The sequence below is a fragment of the Arvicanthis niloticus genome, chromosome 17, assembly GCF_011762505.2.
Source record: "Arvicanthis niloticus isolate mArvNil1 chromosome 17, mArvNil1.pat.X, whole genome shotgun sequence".
Taxonomy (NCBI): domain Eukaryota; kingdom Metazoa; phylum Chordata; class Mammalia; order Rodentia; family Muridae; genus Arvicanthis; species Arvicanthis niloticus.
In genome coordinates this window covers 21,997,797-22,024,503 of record NC_047674.1, presented here as the reverse complement: position 1 = coordinate 22,024,503, position 26,707 = coordinate 21,997,797, and the positions used below count along the sequence as shown (strand labels likewise).

The following is a 26,707-nucleotide window of genomic DNA, read 5'->3' as shown; positions in this document are numbered from 1 at the left end:
ATGCTCTTGTTGTGTTTTGTTGTGTTTTGTTTTGTTTTTAACTATCTGGCTCTGGATTTCCTGACCTGATCTTATCCCTTGGTGTCTCTCACCTGCCTTGTGATCCTTCCATCATCAATATTTTGCTCTTATTAAGGCAAATCATCGGGTGTTTGTAATAAAAAATAATCCAATCATGTCTACTAATTCCTAGCATGTAAGCGATATAGCTGGCCTCCCACTCTAGTTTACATACCATAGCATCATACCAGAATCGTTCTTTCTTATCGTGTACTGTCTCAGGTATATTTTCACCCAATATGTCTACATTGCTGTTGCCTAGTTATTTCAATCTTATAAAAAACACTAAAGGGTTTTCATATCTTGTGTATATTAGTAAATATCTCTGTACTTTCTTTTTTTTTTTGTTTTTTTTTTGTTTTTTTTTTTTTGGTTTTTTTTTTTTGTTTTTTGTTTTTTTCGAGACAGGGTTTCTCTGTATATAGCCCTGGCTGTCCTGGAACTCACTCTGTAGACCAGGCTGTCCTCGAACTCAGAAATCCGCCTGCCTCTGCCTCCCAAGTGCTGGGATTAAAGGCATGCGTCACCACCGCCCGGCCTCTGTACTTTTCATAGTCCATATTTCTTTCAAAGTTTTTTTTTCGGGGGCAGGGAGGATTTGCGGTGGTTTTGGTTTTGTAGTTAAAATTCAGCTAGTGTTTGGAGCAAAAGTTTCCAAGGAAGTGTTCTGGGGACTTGAACTTGACCACATTCCCAGGTTCTAACTTAAGAGTCTCCTGCTAACTTAGAGAATGGTCAGAGTTACTGAGGGTTCTCTAAGCCAGCAAACTTGGGATTTCTAAAGCCCGTTGATAGTCTTCTTGTTATTTTCTGAGTTCCTCATATGTAACAAAAAGAAGCTAGTTAACCCTTCACAGGCAAATAAAAATCCATCTTGCCAAGTCTACAAGTTCACATGTTCCTTATTACCTTCCAATTTGCAACAGCAGCCAATTATTCCAAGGATTTCATGGTTAGATCAGTGACCTCCATTTTCTTTGAGCTTCTATGATGGTTTCCTTAGCAGTTTAAGAAATTTGCAGACATCGTTCAGTTCCACATATATTAGGTTTTCATCAGAGTCAGCATACCACTTATTAACACAAATTTCTGCATTATTTTGCCGTTGATACAAACTCTTGCATAGCAAACACATTTGTTTACCTTATGGTGATGTGGATTGTCTGGTACTTGCTGATCCAGATGAGGAAACTCAGCTGGTGGCTCTGTACCATGAGTCTCTCCTCCTTCTCTTAGCTTTCACTGCTTAATCTACTCATGTTGCCTTAGTTAGGGTTCCCATTGCTGTGAAGAGACACCGTGACTATAAAGACAGATCTTATAAAGGCACACGTTTAATTGGAGCTGGCTTACAGTCAGGAGGTTATTCCATAATAATCATGGCAGCATGCAGGCAGACATAATACTAGAAAAGAAGCTGAGAGTTCTACATCTTGATCTACAGGAGCAGAAGGGGACTGTGCCACTCGGTGTGAGTAGAACATAACAGACTTCAAAGGCACCTTTCACAGTGACACACCCCCTCCAACAAGGCCACACCTACTCCACGCAGGACACACCTCCTAATAGTGCCATTCTCTATGGGTCTGTGGGGGCCAATTACATCCAAACTAACATACATGCCCTTTCCACAGGGACAGCAGAAGTGTAAGAGCCAAGACAAACCAAAAGTCACACTGTCAGCAACCCAAAGAAAGTCACACTGTCAGCTCTAGATCAAAGAATGAAGAAATAGTCTCCTTCCATGTAGATAAAAGAAGGGTGTGTGTGTGTGTGTGTGTGTGTGTGTGTGTGTGTGTAGACACTTATCTTGAGAAGAGATGTATGAATTAAATGTGCTGCCATTAAAAAAAGAGATATTTTTGCTTTCCTTTTGTAATTTCTATGTCTCTTGAGGACTTGTATATGTAGCAACTGAAGCCAATCTTGCTAAATTAATCGTAAAGCAGTTAATTGGGAAGGTATACAGAAACTCATAGAGTCAGAAAAATCCTCCAGACAGAAAAGATAAGAATGAGAAAAGCTTTTAAGTTGAGCAACCAAGATCTGGGGGGCTCAGTCTGGTATTTACACAATCAAAAATGCACAGGCACACACACATACATATACATACATGTACATGTATGTAACAGCAATTGGAGAGAGACTATGGAGTGCAGGAAGGGAAACTGCCCATTCTCAAGGCACTCTACTGGAGATAGAAATCCTACATACCAATGATCGTGGGGTTTCTGCTGTGCCTAGAGTCGATGTCAGAGCACTATCCTCTCAAATCTATCCAGAGTCTGAACAATTTTTTTTTTCCAAGTGAAAATTGATGTTTAGTCACCACAAGTGCAAGGGCTGCACACACAGAGGGGGATATCTGTACACAGCTGCTGTAGAAGGCTCTCCATTAGACACCTAAGGACATTAAGACTGCCCAAAGGAATGTGTTATGTTAACCTACTCACACACTTCTACCCAGCAAAAGTGTGCATCAGGAAATGAAACTTTTGTACTAGTAAGTATTGTTTGATTTTTTTTTAACAGAATCCAATGAGTCCAGGTCTTTGGTTTGCTACCTAACCTTGGCCCAGCGACTGTGCCACAGCCTTTTCATTTCTACAGCAAGAAAGCCTGGCTTACCTAACTCACTACATTGACATAGATGGATGAATGAATACAAGGGATGAGCATTAACAAACTTGCTGCCAACACTGGGAAGTGACTCCCATTGGTCATGCAACCCATGACCCCCCCATACCAGTTTTAAATTGGAAACATCTCCATGACCTCTAAACTTCCTACCTGTCTAGAGTTTCACCTACCAATGCTAGTGAGTCAAAGAAACAATCTCTGTGTGAGTTAACTGTTTATTATAAAGGAATCTAACTAAGACCAACAGGTTATCTAATACCAAATGATTTGACCTGAAAACATGTACATACAAATAACATTATATAGGCTGTGTCGGTTCTTATTTAAAAAACCAAATACACACACACACACACACACACACACACAGAGAGAGAGAGAGAGAGAGAGAGAGAGAGAGAGAGAGAGAGAGAGAGAGAGAGAGAGTTAACAGCAATTAAAGACAGAGAAACTAGGAAAACAGAGCAAAGATGGGTATATAGAAGAGTTTGGAAGAAAGAAAGGGAAGAGAAAATGATGCAGTTGTATTATAATCTCAAGAAATAAAAATAGTAAAAGAAAAACAAAATGAACAAACAAAACCCATAACAGAATTCTCAAGACTGAAGAACAGAGGGGCTGGTTGGAATGCAGCCTTAACAAGGCCCATGGTTGTGATCTTCACTGTAAAATCTAGTATCTCAGCATCATAAGAAATATAAAGTTGTGGGCTTGAGAGATAGTTCAAGCATTAAGTGCTTGACAAGCAAGCAAGAGGACCTGAGTTCAGATTCCTAGTACCTATGTAAAAGGTCAGATGGAATGGCACATGCCTATAATCCCAGTGCAGGGGAAGCAGACACAGGAACAACCCTGAGGCTTCCTGGGCAGCCTATCTAACCAATCATTAACAAACACTGTCTCAAAAACTAAAATAGAAGCCAGCCATGGTGGTACACACCTTTAAGCCCAGCATCCAGGAGGCAGAAACAGACAGATCTCTACTAGTCCTAGAGTAGCCTGGTCTACAGAATGGGTTCCAGGACAGCCAAGGCTACGTAGAAAAACCCTGTCTTGAAAAAAAAAGAAAAGAAAAAAGAAATACCCAATAGTCCTCTCAATTGAAATGGCAGAGGCAGACAAAGAAAATCTTTATTAAAGACAGAGCATCATGCTTTCCCAGTAAATTTTAATGACTACATATATGTTACACAGTGAACAGCAATGAGTACACAGCACATTATTTTCATGAAGCACCTTTCACTCCTTTGCATATTTGCCACTAGAAAGAATCATGAAAAGGACAGAAAACAGCCATGTTACTGTGACCAAAATACCTAACAGAAACAACTTTAAAGATTTATTTTTGACTCACAGTGTCAGGGGACTCCTGTCCAACATGGCAGGAAATACATGGCAGAGTGGTTATAAAGCAGGAAGCAGAGAACTGTCTGGAACCAGGGACTGGGCTATGACTTTCAAGGACCTGTTCCTAGTGACCTACTTCTACCATCTTGGCTCTACCTCCTACAGCCTCCACACTTTGCTAAAAATAACAAGCATTTAAAACGTAGCCAGTGGTAGACATTTAAAAAGCAAACTCTGATAAGTAGCATATTCAAACAGTCATCATGTGGCCCATTTAGGGAGTAAAATAGTTGCAAGAGTGGTTCAGTCAGGCATCCCTTAGAAGACTTGTTCTGTCTGGGGCAACATGGCAGTTCACAGTTGACAGGTACTTGTTAGGCTCTTGAGTTTCACATACAAGCACTAGGTCTTTGAATTCATTCTTGAAGCTAGTAGAATACTATTCCAATTGTGTCCCCACTAACCCGGAGAAAAATGTGGTCCTCTCAGCTCAAAATGATGCCTGATGTGGCTAAGTGATAAGGCCCTGCTTTGGGACTCACTTTTTTGACTCATTTTTGTTGTTGTTGTTGTTCCTTCATTCTTTTTTTTAAATTTTTTTATTGGATATTTTGTTTACATTTCAGATGCCATCCCCTTTCCCCATTTCCCCTCCCTAGAAAACCCCTATCCCATACTCCACTTCTCCTTTTTGCTTTTATACAATTTTTTTAATGTTAACCAATGGCTTTATAAATTTGGTAATGCTCAATATCAATCACAAGTGTAACCTAATACCCAATCTAGATATATCAACTATCTTTGACTGCCGGAGACATGTGAACATCTACCTCCATATCTGGCCTCCCTCTCTCTTTCTCTCTCATCACCTAGCTCCTCCTCCTCCTCCTCTTCTTTTTCCTTCTTCTCCTCCTCTCCTTACTCCTCCCACCTTAGCTCCTCCTACATATCACCCTTCCTGTTAAAATAAAACTTTTCTCTCAAAATACAGTTAGAGCATAACTATACCAATTTATGTCAGTAAGGTGCAAGATAGACCTAATACCCAGTCCATCATTTTGTTGACTAAGCAGAACCTCTGTCATCTCTCCTAAATAAAAGACTTAGTTTTGAACCTGGCTTTTTTTTTCCCCTTGGCTTTAGAATGAATGTCAGCTGAAAACCATCCTCTCAAACCTTTTCTCTCAAAGTAAATAACAAGGATTGGCTATGAGAGTATAAGTTTTCAACCCCATCAGAAATCCAGAATGACTGAATTAACTGAAATTATGGGAAGCACAAAGCATAGCTTCTAAAACATAACCAATTTATAAAGACCGCTGAACACCTGGACAGTCCCTATACTACAAAATGTTGGAGCATCCAATCTTCAGCCTTCTGGCCCAGGATCATGTGACAGACCTAGTGATGCAGAATTATTAAGGGTTGATTACTCTGTCTTGGCAGATATAATCAGTCGACTATTCTGCAAGTATGTCCTTTTCTGGACAGTAATTTGTCTGTAGATGGAAAGAGGCAATTCTTGCCTAGCGGCTGACTCACCACAATTGGAATAACTCCATAGATGCTCAATTTCTTCTTAAAATCCAAGACAGGAAGCTGTCAGGAGCAGACAGGTCTCTAATCAAAATGAATATTAATACAGAAATGTTTGTAACATCAATTCTGTGGATTTCTGATGTTTTGAAAACCAACTATTTATGTAAGGCAATCTGGACTGTTGTCTGTTAACTCCTCTCAGCTATTTCTAAAGAAAATATAGAAAACACCCTAACAATAAACTCAAAGCCATGAATTTGCTATAGGCCCTTAACTCACAGGCTAACCATCTCAAATAAATTAAAAAAGTTAAAGAAGGACTGGGCCTAAGCCTTGTATTCCTAAATGTGCTATACAGGTGCAATACCTATGATAGTAACAATATTCATCTCACTTTTATATTAATAAGAAGCTCATACCAATGAAAACCTTAAATTTGAAATCAAAGTAAATTTTGTACCATTTAAGAAATTATAACTTCATCTTAATAACAATGATACATATTTCTATCAGTAGGTTATAGCTATGCAATAAATCCTAGCTAATCCTCCCTGTTCCACCAAAACCACTACTTTTCCCTAGAAAGACAGCCCAATATTAACCACCTCAGTCCCCAAGCCCAGGGAATAGGGGCGCCGACTCTTCATTAACTTCTTCAAGCTGATTATGGGTGTTGAGATATTAGAAGAGGGGTTGGGGTAGAGTAAATTGATAAGCCTCTGACACTGTGTCTTCACTGCATCCAGCTGGAATTCCAGGACATCAGAGGTTCGAGCAGGTCTGCTCAGCTTGCCTGATGAGTAGATACACCAAGGCTATGTATTCTGCAATATACAATTCTTAAAACAAATTTTAGTATCAAGATAATTGTTTGTTTGAATTCTGGAATCTAGTCTTCTGGAGGCCTGCCTCTGTCATTTCTAATCCATTTAATTCTGGGAGTTTCTATGAGGGTGTGCTCCCACCATCCTCCCATTAGGCTTCTTGTATGTTTATGGGCATCTCTTTCTTTAGACTAGGGAAGTTTTCTTCTACAATTTTGTTGAAGATATTTATTGCCCCTTTAAGTTGGGAATCTTCACTCTCATCTATACCTATTATCCTTAGGTTTGGTCTTCTCATTGTCTTGGATTTCCTGGATATTTTGTGTTAAGAACTTTTTGCATTTTGCATTCTCTTTGACAGTTGTGTTGATATTTTCTATGGTATCTTCTGCACCTGAGATTCTCTCTTGTATCTCTTGTATTCTGTTGGTGATGCTTGTGTCTATGACTCCTGATTTCTTTCCTAGGTTTTCTATCTCCAGCATAGTCTCCCTTTGTGATTTCTTGATTGTTTCTACTTCCATTTTTATGTCCTGGATGGTTTTGTTCAATTCCTTCACCTGCTTGGTTGTGTTCTCTTGTAATTCTTCAAGGGATTTTTGTGTTTCCTCTTTAAGGGCTTCTACCTGTTTACCTGTGTTCTCCTCAAATTCTTTGAGAGTGTTATTTATGTCCTTCTTAAAGTCCTCTATCATCATCATTAGAAGTGATTTTAAATCTGAATCTTGCTTTCCTGGTGATACGGGGAATTCAGGACTTTCTAGTGTGGGAGAACTAGGTTCTAATGATACCAAGTACCCTGGGTTACTGATGCTTATGTTCTTGCGCTTGCCTTTTGCCATCTGTATCTCCTTAGTGCTACCTGCCCTGTCCCTGACTGGAGCCTGTCTTTCCTAAGATACTGCCCGGGTTAGAGTTCCTGGGAGCCCCGCTTCCTCTGGGTTCTGTGTGATTGGGGGCAGAGCTGCCACCCAAGATCTGCTCAGTTCCTGGGCCCAGACCGGAAGGAACTTGTTCCTTCATTCTTACAATAGAAGAAAAAATTGAGATATTATGACATTTGGTTTTGCCTCATGATAATTTCTCCATCTTCACCACACGACCCAGTGTCCCTTTCCCCAGGGAACTGCTATAACAGCATCATCTCCGTGTTTCCAAGAACTTAATCCCGTTAAGAAATGGCCCCAGAACTTCTGAAGCAAACAACCCTATTGAAGGCTGTCCCCGAAGAACACATTACAAATTAAGAGAATGAGAAAATGTCACAGAGTAGAAGGAAGTTCTCAGAGCTGACGAACATAGAGAAAGATAATAAGAGCAATGTCCTAAATTGGCCCTAGAAAGTACTCTCCATCCCCAAAAGAGAAATACACAAATACTCCTGCAAAGACACATAAACACCCATTCAGACAAATGAATATATGAATACAGATGTATATACAAAGACACATAAATATTCTTCCCTGGAGAAATGTAACAGCAAGCCTGACAGATGAGAATACATACTCAAGTCCCTGGATCACAATGAAACACAAATTCTGATTCACATACACACATATTCAGGGAGCTACAGATATACATTCACAAACAGACACACCTACATGGACATGCATACAGAAATATACACACCAGAAATACAAACACACATAGACACATAAATACAAATCAACAAACACACATTTACAGAAAGAAAACACATGAACACATATACAAATATGTATCAGAGCACATACATACAGACACCCACATATATACATAATACACACATACAGATAGACAGACACACTCACAGACAAACACACATACACTCAACTTTAAATCTGGCCAGTTTTACAATATTAACCATCACAGACACACACACACATATGTATACATATATATATGTATACATATGTGTGTGTGTGTGTAAAAATAGACACAGCACATATGAACTTATACACAGACATAGACAGACACATGGAGACATATACAACACTCAGACCACAAAAATATTTTCTTACCTCTTCTACTTTTTAGGCAGAGCATCATGGGCTATGTGCAGGCCAATTGGCTCTCAGATGCTTCACTGAAATCCTCATGGTCCACATGACGTCAAGCTTACATACCTCGTTTGCTAGATCCAATGACATCCATAAAAGAAGAGTAAGACCTACTGTATCTTCTGCCAACTGAAGTCCAAACCTCTCAGAGCATACTCTGAGGGATACAAGTGTAAATCATCTGACCAACGCTCATTCCCAACTCTGTTAACTGCACTGGAGGGAGACAGGAAAGCCATACATCATTGAGACACAATTTTTTCCATGGCAGCAATGTGAACATAGAGATGGAAGCTGAGCCAAGGGGAAAAATAAGCTCATAGTTTGTGCCCATTTAGGTGTGTGGCCTGACATCCACACTGCCTACTTGGGAACATAAACTCCTAAAGGACACATAAATGTTCTTCCCTGGAGAAATGTAACAGCAAGCCTGTCAGATGGGAATAAAGACTCGTGTCCCCGGATCATGATGAAACACAGATTCTGATTTAGTGATGCTCAAGAGTCTGCATTTCCAGTAAGTACCTAAGTCCCGTTGATCTTAAATAGTAAAACCACAGAGATTCATGGGGACTACACACAAATGGATGCTCCAGTGTGGGAGGGAGAGACAAAAAAGAGAAATACAACCCTGGCATAGTTTGAAAAACCCTGCTGACTGCATTCATACTTTAACTACCAGGGTCAGACTAAGACAGTGAAAGTCAGCACATTTACAAAACAAAGCTAAGTGACTCCATAGGAGCGTGTTAAAACAATCAGTTAGTGTCTAGTCAATGACATGCATTCACTTAACCAGCAGTTATTGACTACTTGAGCGCAGGCATATCAGCATTGTCAACAAAATGTTGACTCTTGTAGCATTTACATTCTAGTTAGCTTTATTAACTCTGTTTCTCAGCTACTTATGTGTTAGACATGTGTTACTGCATGGCATGAATGCAGAGATAGTTAGACAGCTCTGCTGGTAAATGCATGCCCATACATGTACACTCACATGATAGATAGATAGATAGATAGATAGATAGATAGATAGATAGATTATAGATAGATAGATTATATATAGATAGATTATAGATAGATAGATTATAGATAGATAGATAGATAGATAGATAGATAGATAGATAGATAGATAGACAGATGATAGATTGATAGATAATAGATAATAACAATTACTCTGACAAAACAAATTGGGGTAAATTATAACAAATCTATATAATAATGACTTATTCTAGCAGTTCATTCACATATCTTTTAATAGTTCACAAAGAAATTGATCTGCCAAGTCTACAAAGCCAGTTGTAGTAAGAGCTTCTGAAGTCAAATGACAATGTCATCTTTCAGACACAACTTTTAGTACTTGCATCAAATTGCCAAGGGCGGGAGACACAGAAACTAGGAGAAACCTGCAGGTGGGAAGGACAGAGGCTGCTCACGTGAGACCCATGTAAAACTCAGAGTTGGGTGGTTTAAAAGGACAAGTTGATACCTCTCCTGCTGTCCCCAGAATATTCTCTTACTCAGAGTTCTCTTCAGCACAGAAAACGTAAGTTAGCCAGCACAGTGTCCCTTCAGACGTTAATAAACAAGGGTATAGAACTACACGTATTGCACACTTGCTGTGGAGTTTATATACTAGTCAGTTAGCATGCTAACCATTTCTAAATGGCAGCAATGTAGTTGGTACAGGCTGACTGTGGCAAGGCAGAAACGATCTTGGTACCCATCTGTTAAAAGCAAGGTGACCTTGATTGACCTGGATGGCCTGGCTTACCCTTTTATTTCCAGTTATGTCTGCACTTAGGCAACGAATTATGCAGTTCCTTTGTCTCTTGCTAACTCTCCTTCTTGCACAAACCTCACTCTTTGCCAATTTGCTGATTACGCCAGGAATGCCAATGAGTATAGATCCCAGGGCCCTGTGATTAGAGAAGGCTGCCATAAATCAATAGTAGCAATAGCACCACATTAGATCTCTACCGTGACCGCCTCAAGACATGTATGGATTGTTTTTAATTTCTAATTAAATTCTGACACAGGGTCAAATGCTGTTGTTATCACCGCATGAGGGAAGATGAAGCTGAAACTAAGCAAAGTTAGTTAAAAAAAAAAACACAGCACTGGACAGTCTGTCTGATGATGACTGGGGTATGTATGAGTAAGCAGAAAAACTACTTCAGAAGAAGATACTTTGTTCCCCCTTGCTGTCATTTCAAGACTACAGGAGTACTGGTTTCTCTCCTTGGCTAGTAAAAAAATCAAATCTCCAGAAGAGTAACTTGCCTAAGGTTACCCAATGTCTGCTGCAGAACTGCCAGGGTCAAAGACCACACTCTCTCCCCTGTGTTTTATGGATTTCTCTCAGTTTCCATATTTGAGCACATAAATTGATCAGCTATCAGGAGTGCATCGGTCACCTAGATTCAAGAGCAATATATTCCGAATCGTACACCATCTATTTCCGAAATGAACGTGAATGATTTCTTTCTGAAAACTGAAGAAATGAAAGAAGACAGAGAGATGGCAGCTTCCTCATCTGCTACAAAATTAAATTTCCATGAAGTCATATATGGTAAAGAGACAAAAGGCAAAGTATGATTGTGTAAATGATGTGATGATTGTTCAGATTGGTATGGGATGCATTCTTCATGTGTTTAAGTATTTAAACCCCAGCTAGTGGGGCTTTCTGAAGAAGTTGTAGAACCTTTGGGCCATCGGAGCTACCTGGCAGACTAGATCACTCCAGATGAGATGGGCCCTTAGATACCTTCTCAGCTTCCTGTCCCCTTTCTCCTCCTGATAATCAAGATGTGAGCAAGGCACACAGCTTCTGAATCTCAGCTGTCCCAGCTTCCCTGCTTCGTCTTCCATAAGAAGCTGTAGTCCCTATACTTTGAATTGAACTAAGCATCTCTTCCCTAATGTTCTCAGTCAGGTATTTTGTCACAGAAACAAAACAGTTACTAATACAGTGTTTTAGTTAGGGTTTCATTGCTGTGAAGAGACACCACAACCTTGGCAAGTCTTATAAGGAACAACATTTAAGTGGGGCTGGCTTACAGGTTCAGAGGTTCAGTCTATTATCATCAAGGCAGGAGCATGGCAGCATCCAGGCAGACGTAGGGCTGGAGAAGCCAAACATTCTACACCTTGATCCAAAGGCAGAAAGGAGAAGATTGTCTTCCACATGGCTAATAGGAAGGTCTCAAAGCCCACCCCCATAATAACACACTTCCTCCATCAAGGCCACTCCTACTCCAACAAGGCCACACCTCCTAATAATGCTACTGTACCCGGCATAATCATACCAACACACACAGTGATCTAAATGGTAAGTGTTAAAGTAATTATATCAAAAACCCCCAGGAATGAATTGTCTCTTCCTTCTTGTTCCTTCCCCTAATGCTAGTTATGACAAAAATCCATCCTAATGTCCATAATCTGTGCTGCCACCCTGCACCAGGTTCATGTCTGTGATCTGGATTGCTGCAGAAAAACGTGTCCAAGTTCATGATCCACGCTGCTTCTGGTTGCTATGGGCACGGAAGCTCCTTTTGCAGTGGTGTCAATGACTGAAAACTTCTAAATGAGAATGAGAGACATTGATGACTTCGGTGACAATCTCCCACCCAGGACACCCCCAAAAAGAAATAGTCCAGACAGGAAGCTATTGAGGAGAGTCCTTAAAATCTGTGATAAAGACGCTAAAGAGTAGTTCTTCGCATTTGATGGCTTCTGGCTGGGGGTGAGGAGCTGGGACGGGTAAGTGTTCTTTACGGAGCTGGCCACTGGGAGTATGACCATGTTCCAGCGAGTACATGGGCAACACAAATTGGACTTAATGTCTTTTTTGTTTTTTGGAGGTGGTGCTAGGGTAGGAGTATGGACCTGGGGGGAATGAGAAGTAAGTGTAATTGGGGTGTATTATATAAAATTCCCAAATAATTAATAAAAATGATACTGGGGAGAACAAAGTCCCCTATTGAATATCAGCTTCATTGCAGTGGTGTATGAATATTCCTGTACATTGACAACAAGAAAACCTCAACCCTGTTATGAATTTGCACTCTCTGCCTCTTCCAAGTTATCAAATACTTTGCAGTTACATAACAGAATCCTGAGACAGTGTCTTGCTATGGAGCCCAGAAAAATAAATACCTAAGTGCAATAATAAATAACAGTAAAATAAAACAGGGCTCGTAGCACCTTCTGTGACTTCTTAACTACTTTAAGGATATAATTTTTAAAAAAGCATGATTCTTGATGACATTAGTTCAGGATACAAATGGCAGATAACATCTTGAAAAAAAGTCAAGGCCTTCTTCAACAGCTAAATGCAAGGTCTTCACTGTCCAGTGATATGGAGTCCACATCTTCTGGCACATCTACTAAGAACAATCTGCAAAGCCATTCTGTTCCCATGTTCCTGTACCTGTCCTTGTCTCTGTCCAGTTGCCTCTTGCTGGCAGCCTAAGCCGCCTTTCATGCTGACCTACCTTGCTTGATGACCCCATGCTAAGTCTTGAATTCTCTGTTGGCCCAAAGTTATATCTCCATCAAGACCACTCTGAACGCCACACTCAGATCTGCCTGCCCTGATATACCTACAGCCTTCCCAGAAGGAACTCACTGCCTTCCTCCCTGCCAAAGAACATGTTGCTTCCCTTGTTTCTGATCTGGGTGAAAGTCAATTGCTAGCCACCAGGTACAACCATCCTCTGGATGTCTACCTGCTCTTACCTTGTCTCCCACTATAGACCTTGCTTTATCTTTCTTGTTTCAGATATGACATGAAAAGGAGGGAATCTGAAGATGAGGGCTTTTTATTCTTTCTGGTCACGTGCCCACATGATTTGATGATGCTGGGTTCAGTTCTCTGCTGTCACGTGTGTCTCTGTAAAGGAAAGAAACAACACTAAAAACCATATAGGATTTTCCTAGCTGGAATGGAGAAGGATTATACAAAATCATATTTCCAAGTATCTTAGTAGCAGGTGCAGCTTTAATTTTTTTTCTAAAAGCAGGCAACAGTAGCTTCAATGGTTATAAGATTATATATGAATTGTTTTTTCTGACCTGACCCCTTTCTCTGTTCCCAGGGTTTGGGATTCTAGGCAAGTATCCATCTGTAATGACATTTTACTCTGACTCCAAGAATTAAGTCGGATGACCCCATCTGCTTCACACACACACACACACACACACACACACACACACACCCCGACAGTATACTCTGTAAGTAAATATGGGATTGGAAAGAAAGGGACATGCATTAGTTAACTTTTTTTGCTATTGTGACAAAAATACCCTGATTTAAAAAAAAAAAAAAAAAAACACCTTAAGAATGAAGAGTTTATTTTGACTCACAGTTAGTCTATCATATTGGGAAGAGACTGGTGCCAAAACTTTAAGATAAAGTTGCTCTCCACATTGCATCCACAGTCAAGAATCAAGAGCCACAAGGCTAGCTCACAGCTAACTTGATCCTTTCCATATAGTACCAAACACATTTAGAATAAGTCTCCCCACCCCAATTAACTTAATCAAAATAAACCCTCATAGGAATGCCCGGAAGCTTGTCTCCTGGGTTATTCTAAGTCCCATCAACTTGACAATTGAGATTAACCATCACGGAAAATGACACGGTCATTGACGGAGGTGAACTGAGAGAATGGTGTGACGCGCACACATGCGAATCCTACTTGGGATGAGTTCGGCTGTTTCTATTGGGAGTTCTGACTTAACTCAGCAGCTGTGACACACAGATGAGGCCTTACAGCAGACTCCAGCCTGACTTTCCTCAGCTGTTCCTCTGCCTAGAACTTGATAATCACTTTGAAGTGATTATCCTCTCCAGATCCCATACCTGCCAGAAAGTACATTAACTACAGATATAATGGATCCCAAGTGAAGACAGTATGTATACCACTCTGGGTCACTTCTCCAGAGGTTAGACTGTCTTCAGTCCCAACAGGGCTGGAAATTGGGGGCAGGCATGAAGCTTATATTGACTGTAGTTCTGTCTGGTGAATCTGTATTTTTAGAATGACTTGCTCAGGTAATGGAAAACCACCTGTCTATAATTCCTCCACAAAAACGAGAAGTTAATACTTAGCTACTATTCTAGTTTGTTTTCTGTTGCTATGATAAAAACACTCTGAACAAATACAACCTGGAAAGAAAAGGATTTATTTCATCTTACACTTTCAGGTGACTGTCCATTATAGAAAGAATTCCAGTCAGTAACTAAGGCAGACACTATGGAGGAACACACAGCCTTTCTCACTGACCTGTGCTCAACCTTTCTTATGCAGTCCAGAACTACCTGCTTTGTGACAGTATCACCTTGGCCTATATATCAATTAACGATCATGAGAATACACCACAGACATACTAACAGGCTAATCCAGTGGAAGCAATTCTTCAACAGAGGTTCACTCTTCTCAGGTTACTCCAGATTGTGTCAAATTGACAAGAAAAACCTAACCAGAACAGCCATCGGGAAGGCTCTTACTATGTATCTTACTATGTTTCTTACAATGTATCTTAGATAGGGTTTCCATTGCTGTAAAGAGATACCATGGCTAAGGCAACTCTATAAAGGACAACATTTAATTGGGATTGGCTTACTGGCTCTGTGATTCCATTCATTATTATCATGGTGGGAAACATGGCAGTGTCCAGGTAGGCATAGCACTGGAGGAGCTGAGAGTTCTGAATCTTGATCTGAAGGCCAATACAAGAAGATTGGCTTCCAGGCTGATAGCTAGGAGGAGGGTCTCATAGCCCATCCCCACAGTGACACACTTCCTCCAACAAGGCCACACCCCCTAATAGTACCACTCCCAAAGTCAAGCATATTCAAAGCACCACAATATGCTACCATATAAAGTTGCACAGCTATGCTGCTGAGGTGAACCTGTTCACCTGCTTTTCGTCCCAAACTATTTTCATCTCATAACACTTCAGGACCACTTGCCTTTTAGGAATACATGTAGACAAAGACTGACAAAAGGCCTAGGAGAAAGGGAAGAACTGAGGTGACAAGTTGTAAGCCTTTTGTGGACCCAAGCTGGCAATTGTGTCAAGCCAGGTGAGCTGGGAGGAGTCCCCTGTGCTACATGTGAAAGATGGTCCATAGTGAACTACAAGTCTCAAGCTAATGATGTAGGTAGGGCTAACATAGAAGAACACTAAAGAAAGAAGCTATGGGAAAAAGCGTGAGAGAAGGGTTAATAGGTGAAGTGTTTGAGCTAGAAGCATGAGGATCTGAGTTTAATCCTCAGAAACTATATATCAAGACCAGGTTCAGTAGTGCTTATCATCTTAGTGCTAAGATGGTAGAAACGGGTAGATCTCAAGTCCAGGTGGGCAACCAACATCACCTATGAGGTCAGTTCCTGTTGAGGCCCACACTGTCTGGCTTGGGGGCCACTGTGTCTTGGCCTGAGCTGCTGCTCTGGTCTGTGGGTTAGGGTCTAGCAAGAGAGCATGGGGATGGAGGGGAAAAGATGTGAAGAATGGGGACAAGACAGAGGGTCTGATCAAGTCTCTTTATTGAAAGGAAATCTTGGGTATTTATATGACTTATATGCTTTGCCATGTGTCTTAAAGATGTGGATACCACATGTGCCTTGTAGGTGTAGATACCACGTGCACCTTGCAGCTGGAGGCACTAAACAGCAAAACAAGATATGTGGGACAAACAAGATATTTATCAGAGTGTGTTCAGCTGTTGTAGGCTGTTGAAAAACAAGTCTCTTGTCAGGGTATATGGCTTGAGATGGCTGCAAAGATGATAGCCTCTTTTTGCTAGGAGTCGGCTCCCAACAAGTTCCCAGACAACAAGACACTCTGTCCCCCAAAATTCGGTGAGGACATCTGAGGAAACTCCTCAAGGTTGACCTCTTGGCTTAAATGTACGTATACACACACAAAGACACACACGTGCATGCACATGCACACATGCACATGTGCACACACACACACACACACACACACACACACACACACACAGAGAGAGATATGCACAAAGAATAGGAGTCAGAGGAAGCAGGGAGCAGAGGAAGCAGAGGTTGCAGGAGCAGCAGTGGAGCATCTGCCTTTTCCTGGTACTCCCATCCTCACACCCCTTTCTCTGCATCTTCAGGTTTGGTTTCTGGAGCAAACGCTAAGAAAGGCCCAGGAAACTGTGGCAGAGCAGTAGCTAAGAAAGTCTAAATGCAGCAGGGGCCTGTGAGGGCTGAGAGCAACACAGAGTTCAAGAGAAAATGTCCTTGCTACCACACCTCCTGCGCCTTTTTTTTTTTAACTACAAATCAAAGTATAGCATCGACCCCTGAGCAAAATGGAAGAACAGTCTCAGGAAAGGCAGTAGAAACTGCTAAGCGTGGGGAAGAACTGATGGTCACAAGTGTGTCACTGAGGACAGGAATGACCCAATGTCTCACGGATCCCAAAGCCCTCTGCTGTGTAGGTATCTGCCTGTAATTATCCCCAGAGGCGTGAGAGCCTACTGGTTCCTAATTGCATTGCCTTTAGACAGTTGCCTTCTGTTTTTCCTTCTTCTCCTACCCTTGGCCACATTTTCGACACCTGCTCCCTGTCTGAGAGTGAACCCGTGAGTAGCCAGCTGACAGGAGCATTCAGATTTTATTCCTGTAGGAGTCAGTGGGGGAGGGTGCCAAGGCCCCCATGAAACATGAAACATGTTTCCTGAGCATGAAACAGGTTCCATTAAACATTCGCTTAGGGCTGCCTCTAGTTAAAAAAAAAAAAAGAAAAAAAAAAAAAGTCTTAAATCACCCCGGATTATTTACTGCAGAACATGGTACTTCCTCTGAAACGGAGAAGTAACTACAGCCATGCGTCTCTGAGTGTCTTGGCTAAGCCAGACTTCTGCATTCTATGCGCTGTAAGTACCAAGTGGCCAGCCTGGCAAGGAGTCAAACAGTAATGTTTCCTTTTGCCCTTGTTGAAAAAGGCATTCAGGAAAACGATTGAGCACAATACAGGCCTTCCTGTTCCGGCAGGCGGGTGGCCTTGTGAACTGCCTCCCCCTAACTTGGGGTGAGTCATACCAGTGTGCTGTGAGCTTCCTTCTCCTTTGTCAATAAACTCTCTCTGAGGCCGCTGCCAGGAACAAGGAATGACGTAGCGCCAGACCAGGCCAGATTGTAGATTCTGTATGTACATTCAGACTCTCAGCATTCATTTTCCTATCTATCTGAGCATCATGGGATACCTAGGTTCAGCAAAGTCAATGTTCTCATGGGCAATTTCAGAACCATTCTGATTGACCAAGATACTGACTTGCCATGGGTTGCCCTCTAGCCGGGAAGTCAGGTCTAGAAAGCCAGACACAGGCAGGGCAGCTTCCATGAAGGATCAAAAAGACCTAATTTTCTCAGGCTTCTCATTACATGGGGCACACAGACAGTGCAGATGGACACGTGCTTGTTTAACTGAGACACAGCCAGATAACTGTAGCAGCCCCTGAAGGGTAAGTGACCAAAGGCGCTCCAGCAAAACCAGCATGTATAAAACTAATTAGAATAACAAGAAAGAGAGCGTGTATTAAAATATGTTCTGCAACTGGGAGAAGAGTTTGGCACTGACCCTCCTGGATCAGTAGGAAGGAATCTAGAGATACAGGACAGTTGGGGGCTGGTTGGGAGGGGTAAAAGTGACTGGCAGCTCCATGGACTTTCTCTACATTTTCTCCTCCTTCTCTCTTCCTATTCCTGTTCTCTTCTTCCTTTCCTTTTTTCTCCTCTAGCTCCTCTCCCTCCTCTTCCTTCCTCTTTCTCTTCTTTCTCTTCTGCTTTCTTCTTCTTTCCTTTTCTTCTCCTCATTTTCTTCCTCCTCCCCCTCCTTCTTCTCCTTTTTCTCTTCCTTTTCCTCCTCCTCCTTCTTCTTCATCTGAGACAAGTCTTGCTATATATCTGCCTGACCTTAAGTTCAAGATCCTCTTGCCTCTATCTCCCCATGAAGTACCATTTTACAGAGCATCACCATGTTGGTTGGTTTCCTGGTGTCTCCCTTACTCTTTCTCTCTTTCCCTGGCATCTCCATGCCCTACTTGTAGGTCATCGTAAGAAATATTGCCACAGAGGCAGACTAAAGGCCAGATGATCCTTCAAATGATGCTTCAGTAGACATGGAAAACTGAGTATCATTCTCCAGACTTTGCTCTAGGGGCCAACATCAGAGCTGCTTCAACAAAGGTTAGCAAGATGGGAACTGTCTGAAGCACTGCTTCGCCTACTCTAAAAGAGTTCCTATTAAACTGTTGTTAAATAAAGTGAGATTTCACTCAAACACTATTTCATTCTCATAGATTTGATTTTTGTCAGTGGCTTTTGTACAAGTCTTCTGACTTCTCTGTTTCCTCATTCTAATATAGGGGTAAACATAGGAATTATTTTGCAAAATAGAAGTCAAGTGAGATACCTATATGGCCAGTTTTACACATTCTCCTATCCAGTACTCAGTAAAGGTAGTTATGGTTACAACTATGAATACAATTAATAATAAATAAACTAACCAATCGTCATTCGTTTTGACTGGAGGTCTAGCAAACTTTGTTTGACTGATATTGAAGCATAAAGTCATGCCTTAGGAAGGTTTGGTCTCACTCTTATGCCAAAATAGAACAATGTTTCCAAATGGAAGATGATTTCTGGTGAAAGACATTTGCCAGTTGATTACCATCTCTTTTTCCAATCATAACTAATAATATTTTTTAAAATTTGCAGGAGGTAAAGCCAGGATGTCTTTCTAGCAATTACAATAATCGCTTCAAATGGTCCCTAAAAGATTATATTTCATGACAACCAGCCCCTTAAACAAATCAACTAGAGTAAATTAAATTACTAATTTTTGCTACACTGAAATAATTGCTATATTTGTACGCTAATTGGCTGTGATGTGATGATACTTACCTTGGGTTTTGCCCCACCCCACGGTAACCAATAGTAACCATGCTTTCCTTTCCCAGAGCAGATCATAGATACCCAATTCCTCCCCACTTTTCTATCTTAGTGCTGTCTGTAAATAAATTCTCCTACCTACTCTTGTTTAATAGTAATTAAATCTTCTTCATTCCAAAGGGATCCTGCCCTGTGTCTCAAAAAAAAAAAAAAAAAAAAATGAGTGCTGATCAAAGAAATCAAAGGGAATCTAAAAAGACAATTCTTATAGTTCTTCCCACCCAATGTACAAAAAACTGCGCCTATGCAATGAAGTCTCCACAAAACCCCCAAGAATAAGATTTCAGAGGCTTCCAGATAGCTGAGCATGGAACCTCCTAGAAGGTGATATGCTTGTCACCACACACATCCTGAGGATAGAACACTAAGTTTGTAAGCTTGAACATTATCTCTGGTAGAGGGTATCAGAACTTGCCAGCCTGAGTCTGCTTTTTCACCTCAGGATATCCAGGCACTGTTGGGAACAGAGCCAGACTAGAATGAAAAAAGCTTAGCCAGACTGGGTGGGTTAGCAGGATCTTGGTTGGCATGAGTGCAGAAGGAATAGCCTTCTCTGGAGACAGTTTTCAGTGAAACAGCTTTTTATTAGGGGTGAACAAAGGCTATATAAACCTTGGAGACTGGGAAGAGGTTTTTGAGGTGAGTGTACATCATTGCCTAGGGCCAAGGAGCTGGGAATGCTTCATTTGCATGAACAGAATTCCAGGTGTTAGCCTGATAAGTCCCTGACCACTAGGCATGTGACCATCTCAAGGGTGGTGGAGGTAGGTGGGAGAAGCGGGTGATCAAAAGGCCTACATGTGCTGGGACATACAGCCTAGAGCAAGGAGGAAGTAGTGCTACTCCTGTCTCACTCAGGATGAGATTTTCCAGGTTTGGACACATCTTGACCTCACTCTTGCTTTGAACTGGCTCCCCTAGTCACTGGACTCTCTGACCCCACAAGAACTCCATTGGATGGTGATACCCTATGAGAGTCTTTGGCTGAACACTGGCGATTGCTTGGTGTGGGAGGAGAATCCTCCCCCCAGCATGAGTCTACTATGAGAAGTTCTCTTTGTTCATTGCTATGTGAGAAAAGAGGGGGAAAAATATTTAGTAACTCTATGTTTTCATAGACATTAAAACACTCTGTTTTCCTGAGGCAAATTGGGTCTCTTTTAAAAGAAAATTTTGGGATACCCTTTTTCTTCACTATTAAGAAGAAAAAAAAGTTGTTAGATCAAATCCATTCAAAAATCCATTCTTGGGCCATCAACATAGCTCTTTGGATAAAAGTACTTGCCCAAAGCCCAACAACCTGAGTTAGTTTGATCCTCAAACCCCATGAAACCCACACGAAGGTGGAAGAAGAAAAAGAATCCCTGACCTACACCCGCATACTCATAGAGGGCGAGGTAATGAAAAAAATTAATACTCTCTTGTTAGTTTAATGGTAGTTACTTATTTTTATTTTTATGTGTGATTGTGTGATTGTGTGTGTGTGTGTGTGTGTCATTTGTATGTAAGTACATGCACTCTTGTGTGTGCACAAAGGCCAAAGGAAGACATTTGGGTGTCCAGCTACTTCACTCTCTACCTTATTCCCTTGAGACAATGTCTCTTACTCAATTCAAAATGTGTTGTTTTGTTTAGGCTGTCTGGCTAGTGAGCTCCTTGGATCTTCCATCTTTGCCTATAATCCCAGTGTTGAAGTTATAGGCACATGAAGCCATATCCTGATTTTACACTTGTACTAGGGATTTGAACTCAGATCCTCAAGCTTTCACATAAGCCCTAGTCACTGAGCTATCTCTTCTACCTCTCGGTCAATAGGAAAACTCATATTTAATTAGCCTATTGTGAAGAATCTTGACTTTACTCTAAGTTAGGAGACATGTCACTTCAAAATCTATAAATCTAAGACTCAAGTTTGACCTCACACGTTCCATAGAAGAAGAATTTCCTCATAGTCAAGAAAATGCAAGCTTCAGCAAGCTTTTGGTTAGTAGCATGGCCAGATAATTCAGACTAATATACTCAAAGATTTTACCAATGATCTTGTTGGTCACAGTTCATTTTCAGCTCACTTGGGACTTTGGGCAACCAAAGCCACAGGAATTGCACAGATGCTGGGTGAATGACATACATCATGTGGTTTAGAGCTTCAAAGGTAGCCACAGAGTCTTAAGATATGATTCACAGTCATGAAAACCTATGAATGTCTTTTGAAATTGTTCCTTCACTTCCTCTGAACAGCTCTGAAAGTCTTCAACTCTCTAACATCACTGGGGTCAAAGAAGTTCAACAGTAGAGTGGGGATGTGATAGGAAATGAGTCTAGCTGCCATCTGCTCAGGCCCCTTGGCCAGTTAGAACCTGCACCTCCTTGAATAAAAATTCAAAGGAAGCCATGGTTTAGCCTTTCTTAAACCCATTAGGGATCCAAGGAAAAGCTTCTTAAAAGATATTCCAAGTAAGTGGCTTATGTCATATGGCTTCTATCCTAAATTGTTAAGACACTACCAAATTCTGTTCAGAATACACATACCACTTCAGAGAGCTTAAAAGCGAGGCCGTATTAGGAAAATCACAGGGAAGAGTAAGATAGAATTTTGCAGAAATGTCCTTTTAACTATTTATTCCAAAACTGTGGTATAGAAATGTGCCAGGAATATGTCTAGAGAATGCCAATCTAAGAATAAAAATGATAGGTAACTATTTCAGTTAGATCTCCTGGCAGCGGAAATCCACTCCAGAACTTGTAGTTTGAGACAGTAGCTGTTGATCTTACCAAACCTTTTGCAGGTTGGCTGTCAATAGTTATTGGGGTACTGTTCAGGGATACCTGGGTTACCCTTCTGGATTTATTTGAGTTTGTTAATATATCTGTGATTGGCCTTCTAAGCCAGTTGAGATGTTCTGGTCTAGAACTACCTCAGAGATAATGATGGTTTATCTCTGCTTTATATAATCTCCTGTTTTGCAACAAGATGAGTTGGGCCTATTCATAGATAATTTGGAAAAGATTCCAAGAGAAAACCCGAAATTGGACAAGGCCTCCCAGAGTCCAGGCTCACTAGCATCTCCTCTCATTAACCTGAACGGAAGAGATTCAGAAATAAAATTTACATATTGGTGAAAGTTAAATTTTAGACAAAGCTGGGGCTCCTTGTGCAGTCTACGAAAACCACTGCTGGCATGCTCTATGCTGCCATGGTAACCAAACCCACTGACACAAGAGTAAACACAAGAGCATTTGCTAAGGATGCCTTTCTTGATTAACACAAGTCAGAAATCTATAGCAGAAATGGCCAATCCTCCTGGATGGAGGCTCTTTCTGAAGTTTTGTCCCCTTTCTAGAACAGTGATTCTCAACCTTTTTAATGCTACAACCCTTTAATACACTCCTTCATGTTGTAGTGACCTCCAACCATGAAAGTAGTTTCATTGCTACTTCATAATTGTAATTTCGCTTCTGTTCTGAATCACACTGTAAATATCTGATATGTAACCCCAGTGAAGGATTTATCAACCCCCAAAGGGGGTTGCTACCCACAAGTTGGAAGCCACTGCTCATGAGGTGCAGGTAGTAAGGTGGCTTTCTTGTGTGTATTCAACAATAAGGTTCAATTCTGCATGTATAGGCAAGTGGCTAAATGTGACTTGAAAGAAAGCACATGACAGGAACCCCTCAAGCTGAGGAAGCCATATGAAAACCCAGGAGATGCTGAAGTTTGGGAATCAGCACTTCTCTGAGCCCAGTGAGATTTGTCTTTCCTGCTTAGAATCAAACTAATTGTATGATAATGAGCTATTTTATATCAGTTGCACTAGGCCAAATAACACCCATAAATTTAGATAAATGTTATGTTATTCTAAGTGTTTCTAGATGAATTTAATATGTAAATCAGAGTTAAGCAGGCAATCCTCCCTAACATGAGTAAACTTTACCAATTAGTTGAAGATTGGAATAGAACAAAACCCATGAGTCAATTCTCTCGCCTGACAGCCTACAGCTGGGACCTCAGTGATTTCCAGCCTTTATAATGTATTGTTGTAGCAAGTTATCCTAGGACTTTACTTTGCCATGTTCAGGACTTGAGACTAATCATTCTCCATAATTTTATGAGCCTTTTCCTCGCACAGAATCTTTGCATGCTCACATACACACCATGCTATTGATTATTCTTTGCTAGAGAATCTTCTGTGCTTGTTCTTTACTGGAAAATTATGTGTTACAAGAGCAAAGAAGTATTTGATTCCTGCTAAGAGAAATGGTTAGTCTGTCCTTGGGTCAACCACTGGTATGCCCAGCAGTAGCAAATACTTTTTGCCACCAAGTGAAGAATCAAAATCTTTACCTGATTAAAAAGAAATAAACAACATGCCGTGATTGTTTGTTTACCTTTCAGTTGGTTTGGTTGCTAATACTTTGGTTTGGTTTTGTGTAAAACAGTTTAAAAAAAAAAACAAAAAAACTCTCTCAAGTTCAATGCTAGAACATGTACTGGCAGCAACCATGAATAATCCTTCCCATGTGAAACTTCTCCGGGAAACTTCCAGAAAATCAGTTCGCAGGAACCAATATGCACAAATGTTCTCTTCTTGGAAACCGATAGCAGAAATGCTGAGAGGATTCATGCTAACCCATCAGCTTCCAAGTTTGCTCACCTGTCTCCATGGTGACCAGAAGGTTTATGCAATGCTAGGAGCTACATCACCAGGGAGATATGTTTCAGATGGGGGCTTTTCCTTGTTATTATACTGGCTCTGTGATTTTTTTTTTTTTAAATATGATTCAATTGAACTGAAGTCCCTGGATCCCCTTTCTAATATATTTCCCCTCAGGGTTGCTATAGAGAATGTCATGTCCTGAATGTTGTAGGTGTGACAGGGGACAGCAACCACATAGTAGTATATATACATCTTTCCTGGTGACTAACTTCGAATCCAGACATTCGTTGTTGTGAAGGGATCTTGCAAGTATAATTAAGGATTCTAATCAATCGGTGGATTTTGTGTTAATCAATAGTGAGATGGTTCTGGTAGATCTTGACATAACCAATTGGAAACTTCTAAAAAGGGAGCATAGACCCCACACACACACACCTCCCTTCCTAACCTCAGAGATCCCACATTTCAGCTGATGTTCCTATATGCTATGGTTTGAATGTGCCCACCAAGGTCCATGTTGAAGGACAATCTGCTTTCTAAGATACTAAGAATCAGGACCACGTGAGAGCAGTAGGTCTCATTCATTCATGGACTCATGGATTAAAAGATTAACGAGTGACTTTGGATATGGGTTTGCTACAGAAATGCTCTCTGACTGACCAGCTTTCTCTGCCTCTGCCCATGGTGCCCTTTGCCATGTCATGACCCAGCAGGATGGCCTGCTGACGCCAAGTAGGTGTTGACACTCTGCTCTTGGTCTGCCAAAATCATGCCCTATGGGAGCAAGTCTATTTAATCTAGCCTCACAGTTGCTTAAGCCAATTCCTTGCGATAAATTTGATGTGGGCTCTGCTTCTCTGGTTAAACTCTGACTGATATAGTTATCATCAGAACAGAAGCAACATATGTCTAAGTTTATCATTTCCATTTTCACAAAGAGATGAGAATCTACAATATGTAAAATGTACACACTCTGGAGCCAAATGACCGGAGCCTTCTAGCGTTTTCCTTCACCAGCCAAGTGACTTTGGGTAACTAAGTTTCATCACCTCTCTAAGCACAATTTACAAAATACTATTAAATGCTAAGCCTGAGCTTACCCATTTTCCAGGGTTGTTTTTGAAAACTCAAAGGAGAAAATGTGTGAGAGGTGCTTGGTTTTCTAATTAAGGCCACAGAGAGGGTGAAGAACTGTAAAGACCCCACAATTCTGTGTTCAAGAATGTGAGCACAATGTTCCAGACCATCCTTTAGGCCTTCTGTAAGCAGGCAAGTTATGCACAGAGCTGAAGACACTAAGGCTGAGATGTGGACCCTCTAGTCTACATCAGAGGCATGATTCAGAGTTCACAAGAAAACAGAATCTTAAGACACCCAAGTTCAGAATTAGGCAAGTCCTCATGGAGAGAGAGAGAGAGAGAGAGAGAGAGAGAGAGAGAGAGAGAGAGAGAGAGAGAGAGAGAGAGAGAGAGAGAGAGAGAGAGAGAGAGAGAGAGACAGAGAGACAGAGAGACAGAGAGAGATATTCCTCTTTAAGGATACACAAAATCTATTTTCACTCTTTGAAAATGTACAAGAATACTTTTTGAGCACATATATCTACTTTTCTTTGAGATCTGTTACTTAAAAGAGGCCAACCGAGTCTACTTTCCCCAGTGTAGACGCTGTCCCATCCCATGAGCCCTTAGTCACAGCACTTGAGAAACCAATAAAATATAAAACAACTTCTGCTGCTTTGCCAGCTACCAGACTTCTTTCCCTACTTTACAAGTACACTATTCCTAGAGAATAATCAAACCAAGTGTTTTCTAGTTATTTATTTATTTTATTTATTTTGATTGCTCCAGACTTTAAATATTAAAAATAGACACTTTGTTATGTTTCTACTCTCAGGGAAAGTAAAGTGGCAGGAAGCTAAAGCAATTTGACAGATAAAAAATAATTTTTAATATTTTATGTAGTTATTATTGTGGACATGTCAGTGGAGGGATATGTACATTGCTGTGGCAGACATATGGAGGTCAGAAAACAACTCTCAGGAGTCTGTTCTCTCATTGTACCTTAGGATCTAGAGATCAAACTCAGGTCATCAGGCTCACATGGCAAGTGATTTTAACCACTGAGACATTTTGCCAGCCCACAAGTATTTTTTTGTTCTGATTTTTCATTTCTTTTTGAGGTTGTAATATAATTACATCATTTCTGCTTTCCCTTTCTTTGCTCTAAACCCTCCCCTCCCCTTTGTCTCCCTTTGCTCTTTTTCAAATTCGTGGCCTCTTTCTCATTAATTGCTCTTGCATACATATGTGTATGTTATATGTATGTATGTATGTATGTATGTATGTATGTATGTATGCATGCATGTTTTCAGGGTAGTGAATAAATAATTGGTGTTCTCCCCTGGATAAGACTATTTCACCTATTCTTTGCTTAGTTGCCTGTGGCCTGTGTATGGTAAGTCCTCATGGCCTTCCCACACTTACTTTGGCCTGTCTATGGTTGTCCTCTTTCAGCTCATGTTTAAGCTGTCACCATGGCAAGACTTAAGCCAGGCTAATTTAGAGACTAGGCATTTCGGGAGAGTTGAGGATTACTGGCTGCAAGGTCCTTGGTGT

General features: G+C 40.9%; 1 long non-coding RNA gene across 1 annotated transcript; it reads right to left on the bottom strand.

The window, feature by feature from the left end:
- Positions 1 to 8,346: 8,346 nt before the first annotated feature.
- On the bottom strand, positions 8,347 to 13,334 carry LOC143434771 (uncharacterized). The gene is made up of 4 exons (XR_013104528.1): positions 13,187 to 13,334; positions 11,507 to 11,595; positions 10,221 to 10,365; positions 8,347 to 8,520 (listed from the first exon to the last, which is right to left on the bottom strand). It is a non-coding gene; the product is annotated as an uncharacterized LOC143434771 (long non-coding RNA).
- Between the last annotated feature and the right edge of the window lie 13,373 nt (positions 13,335 to 26,707).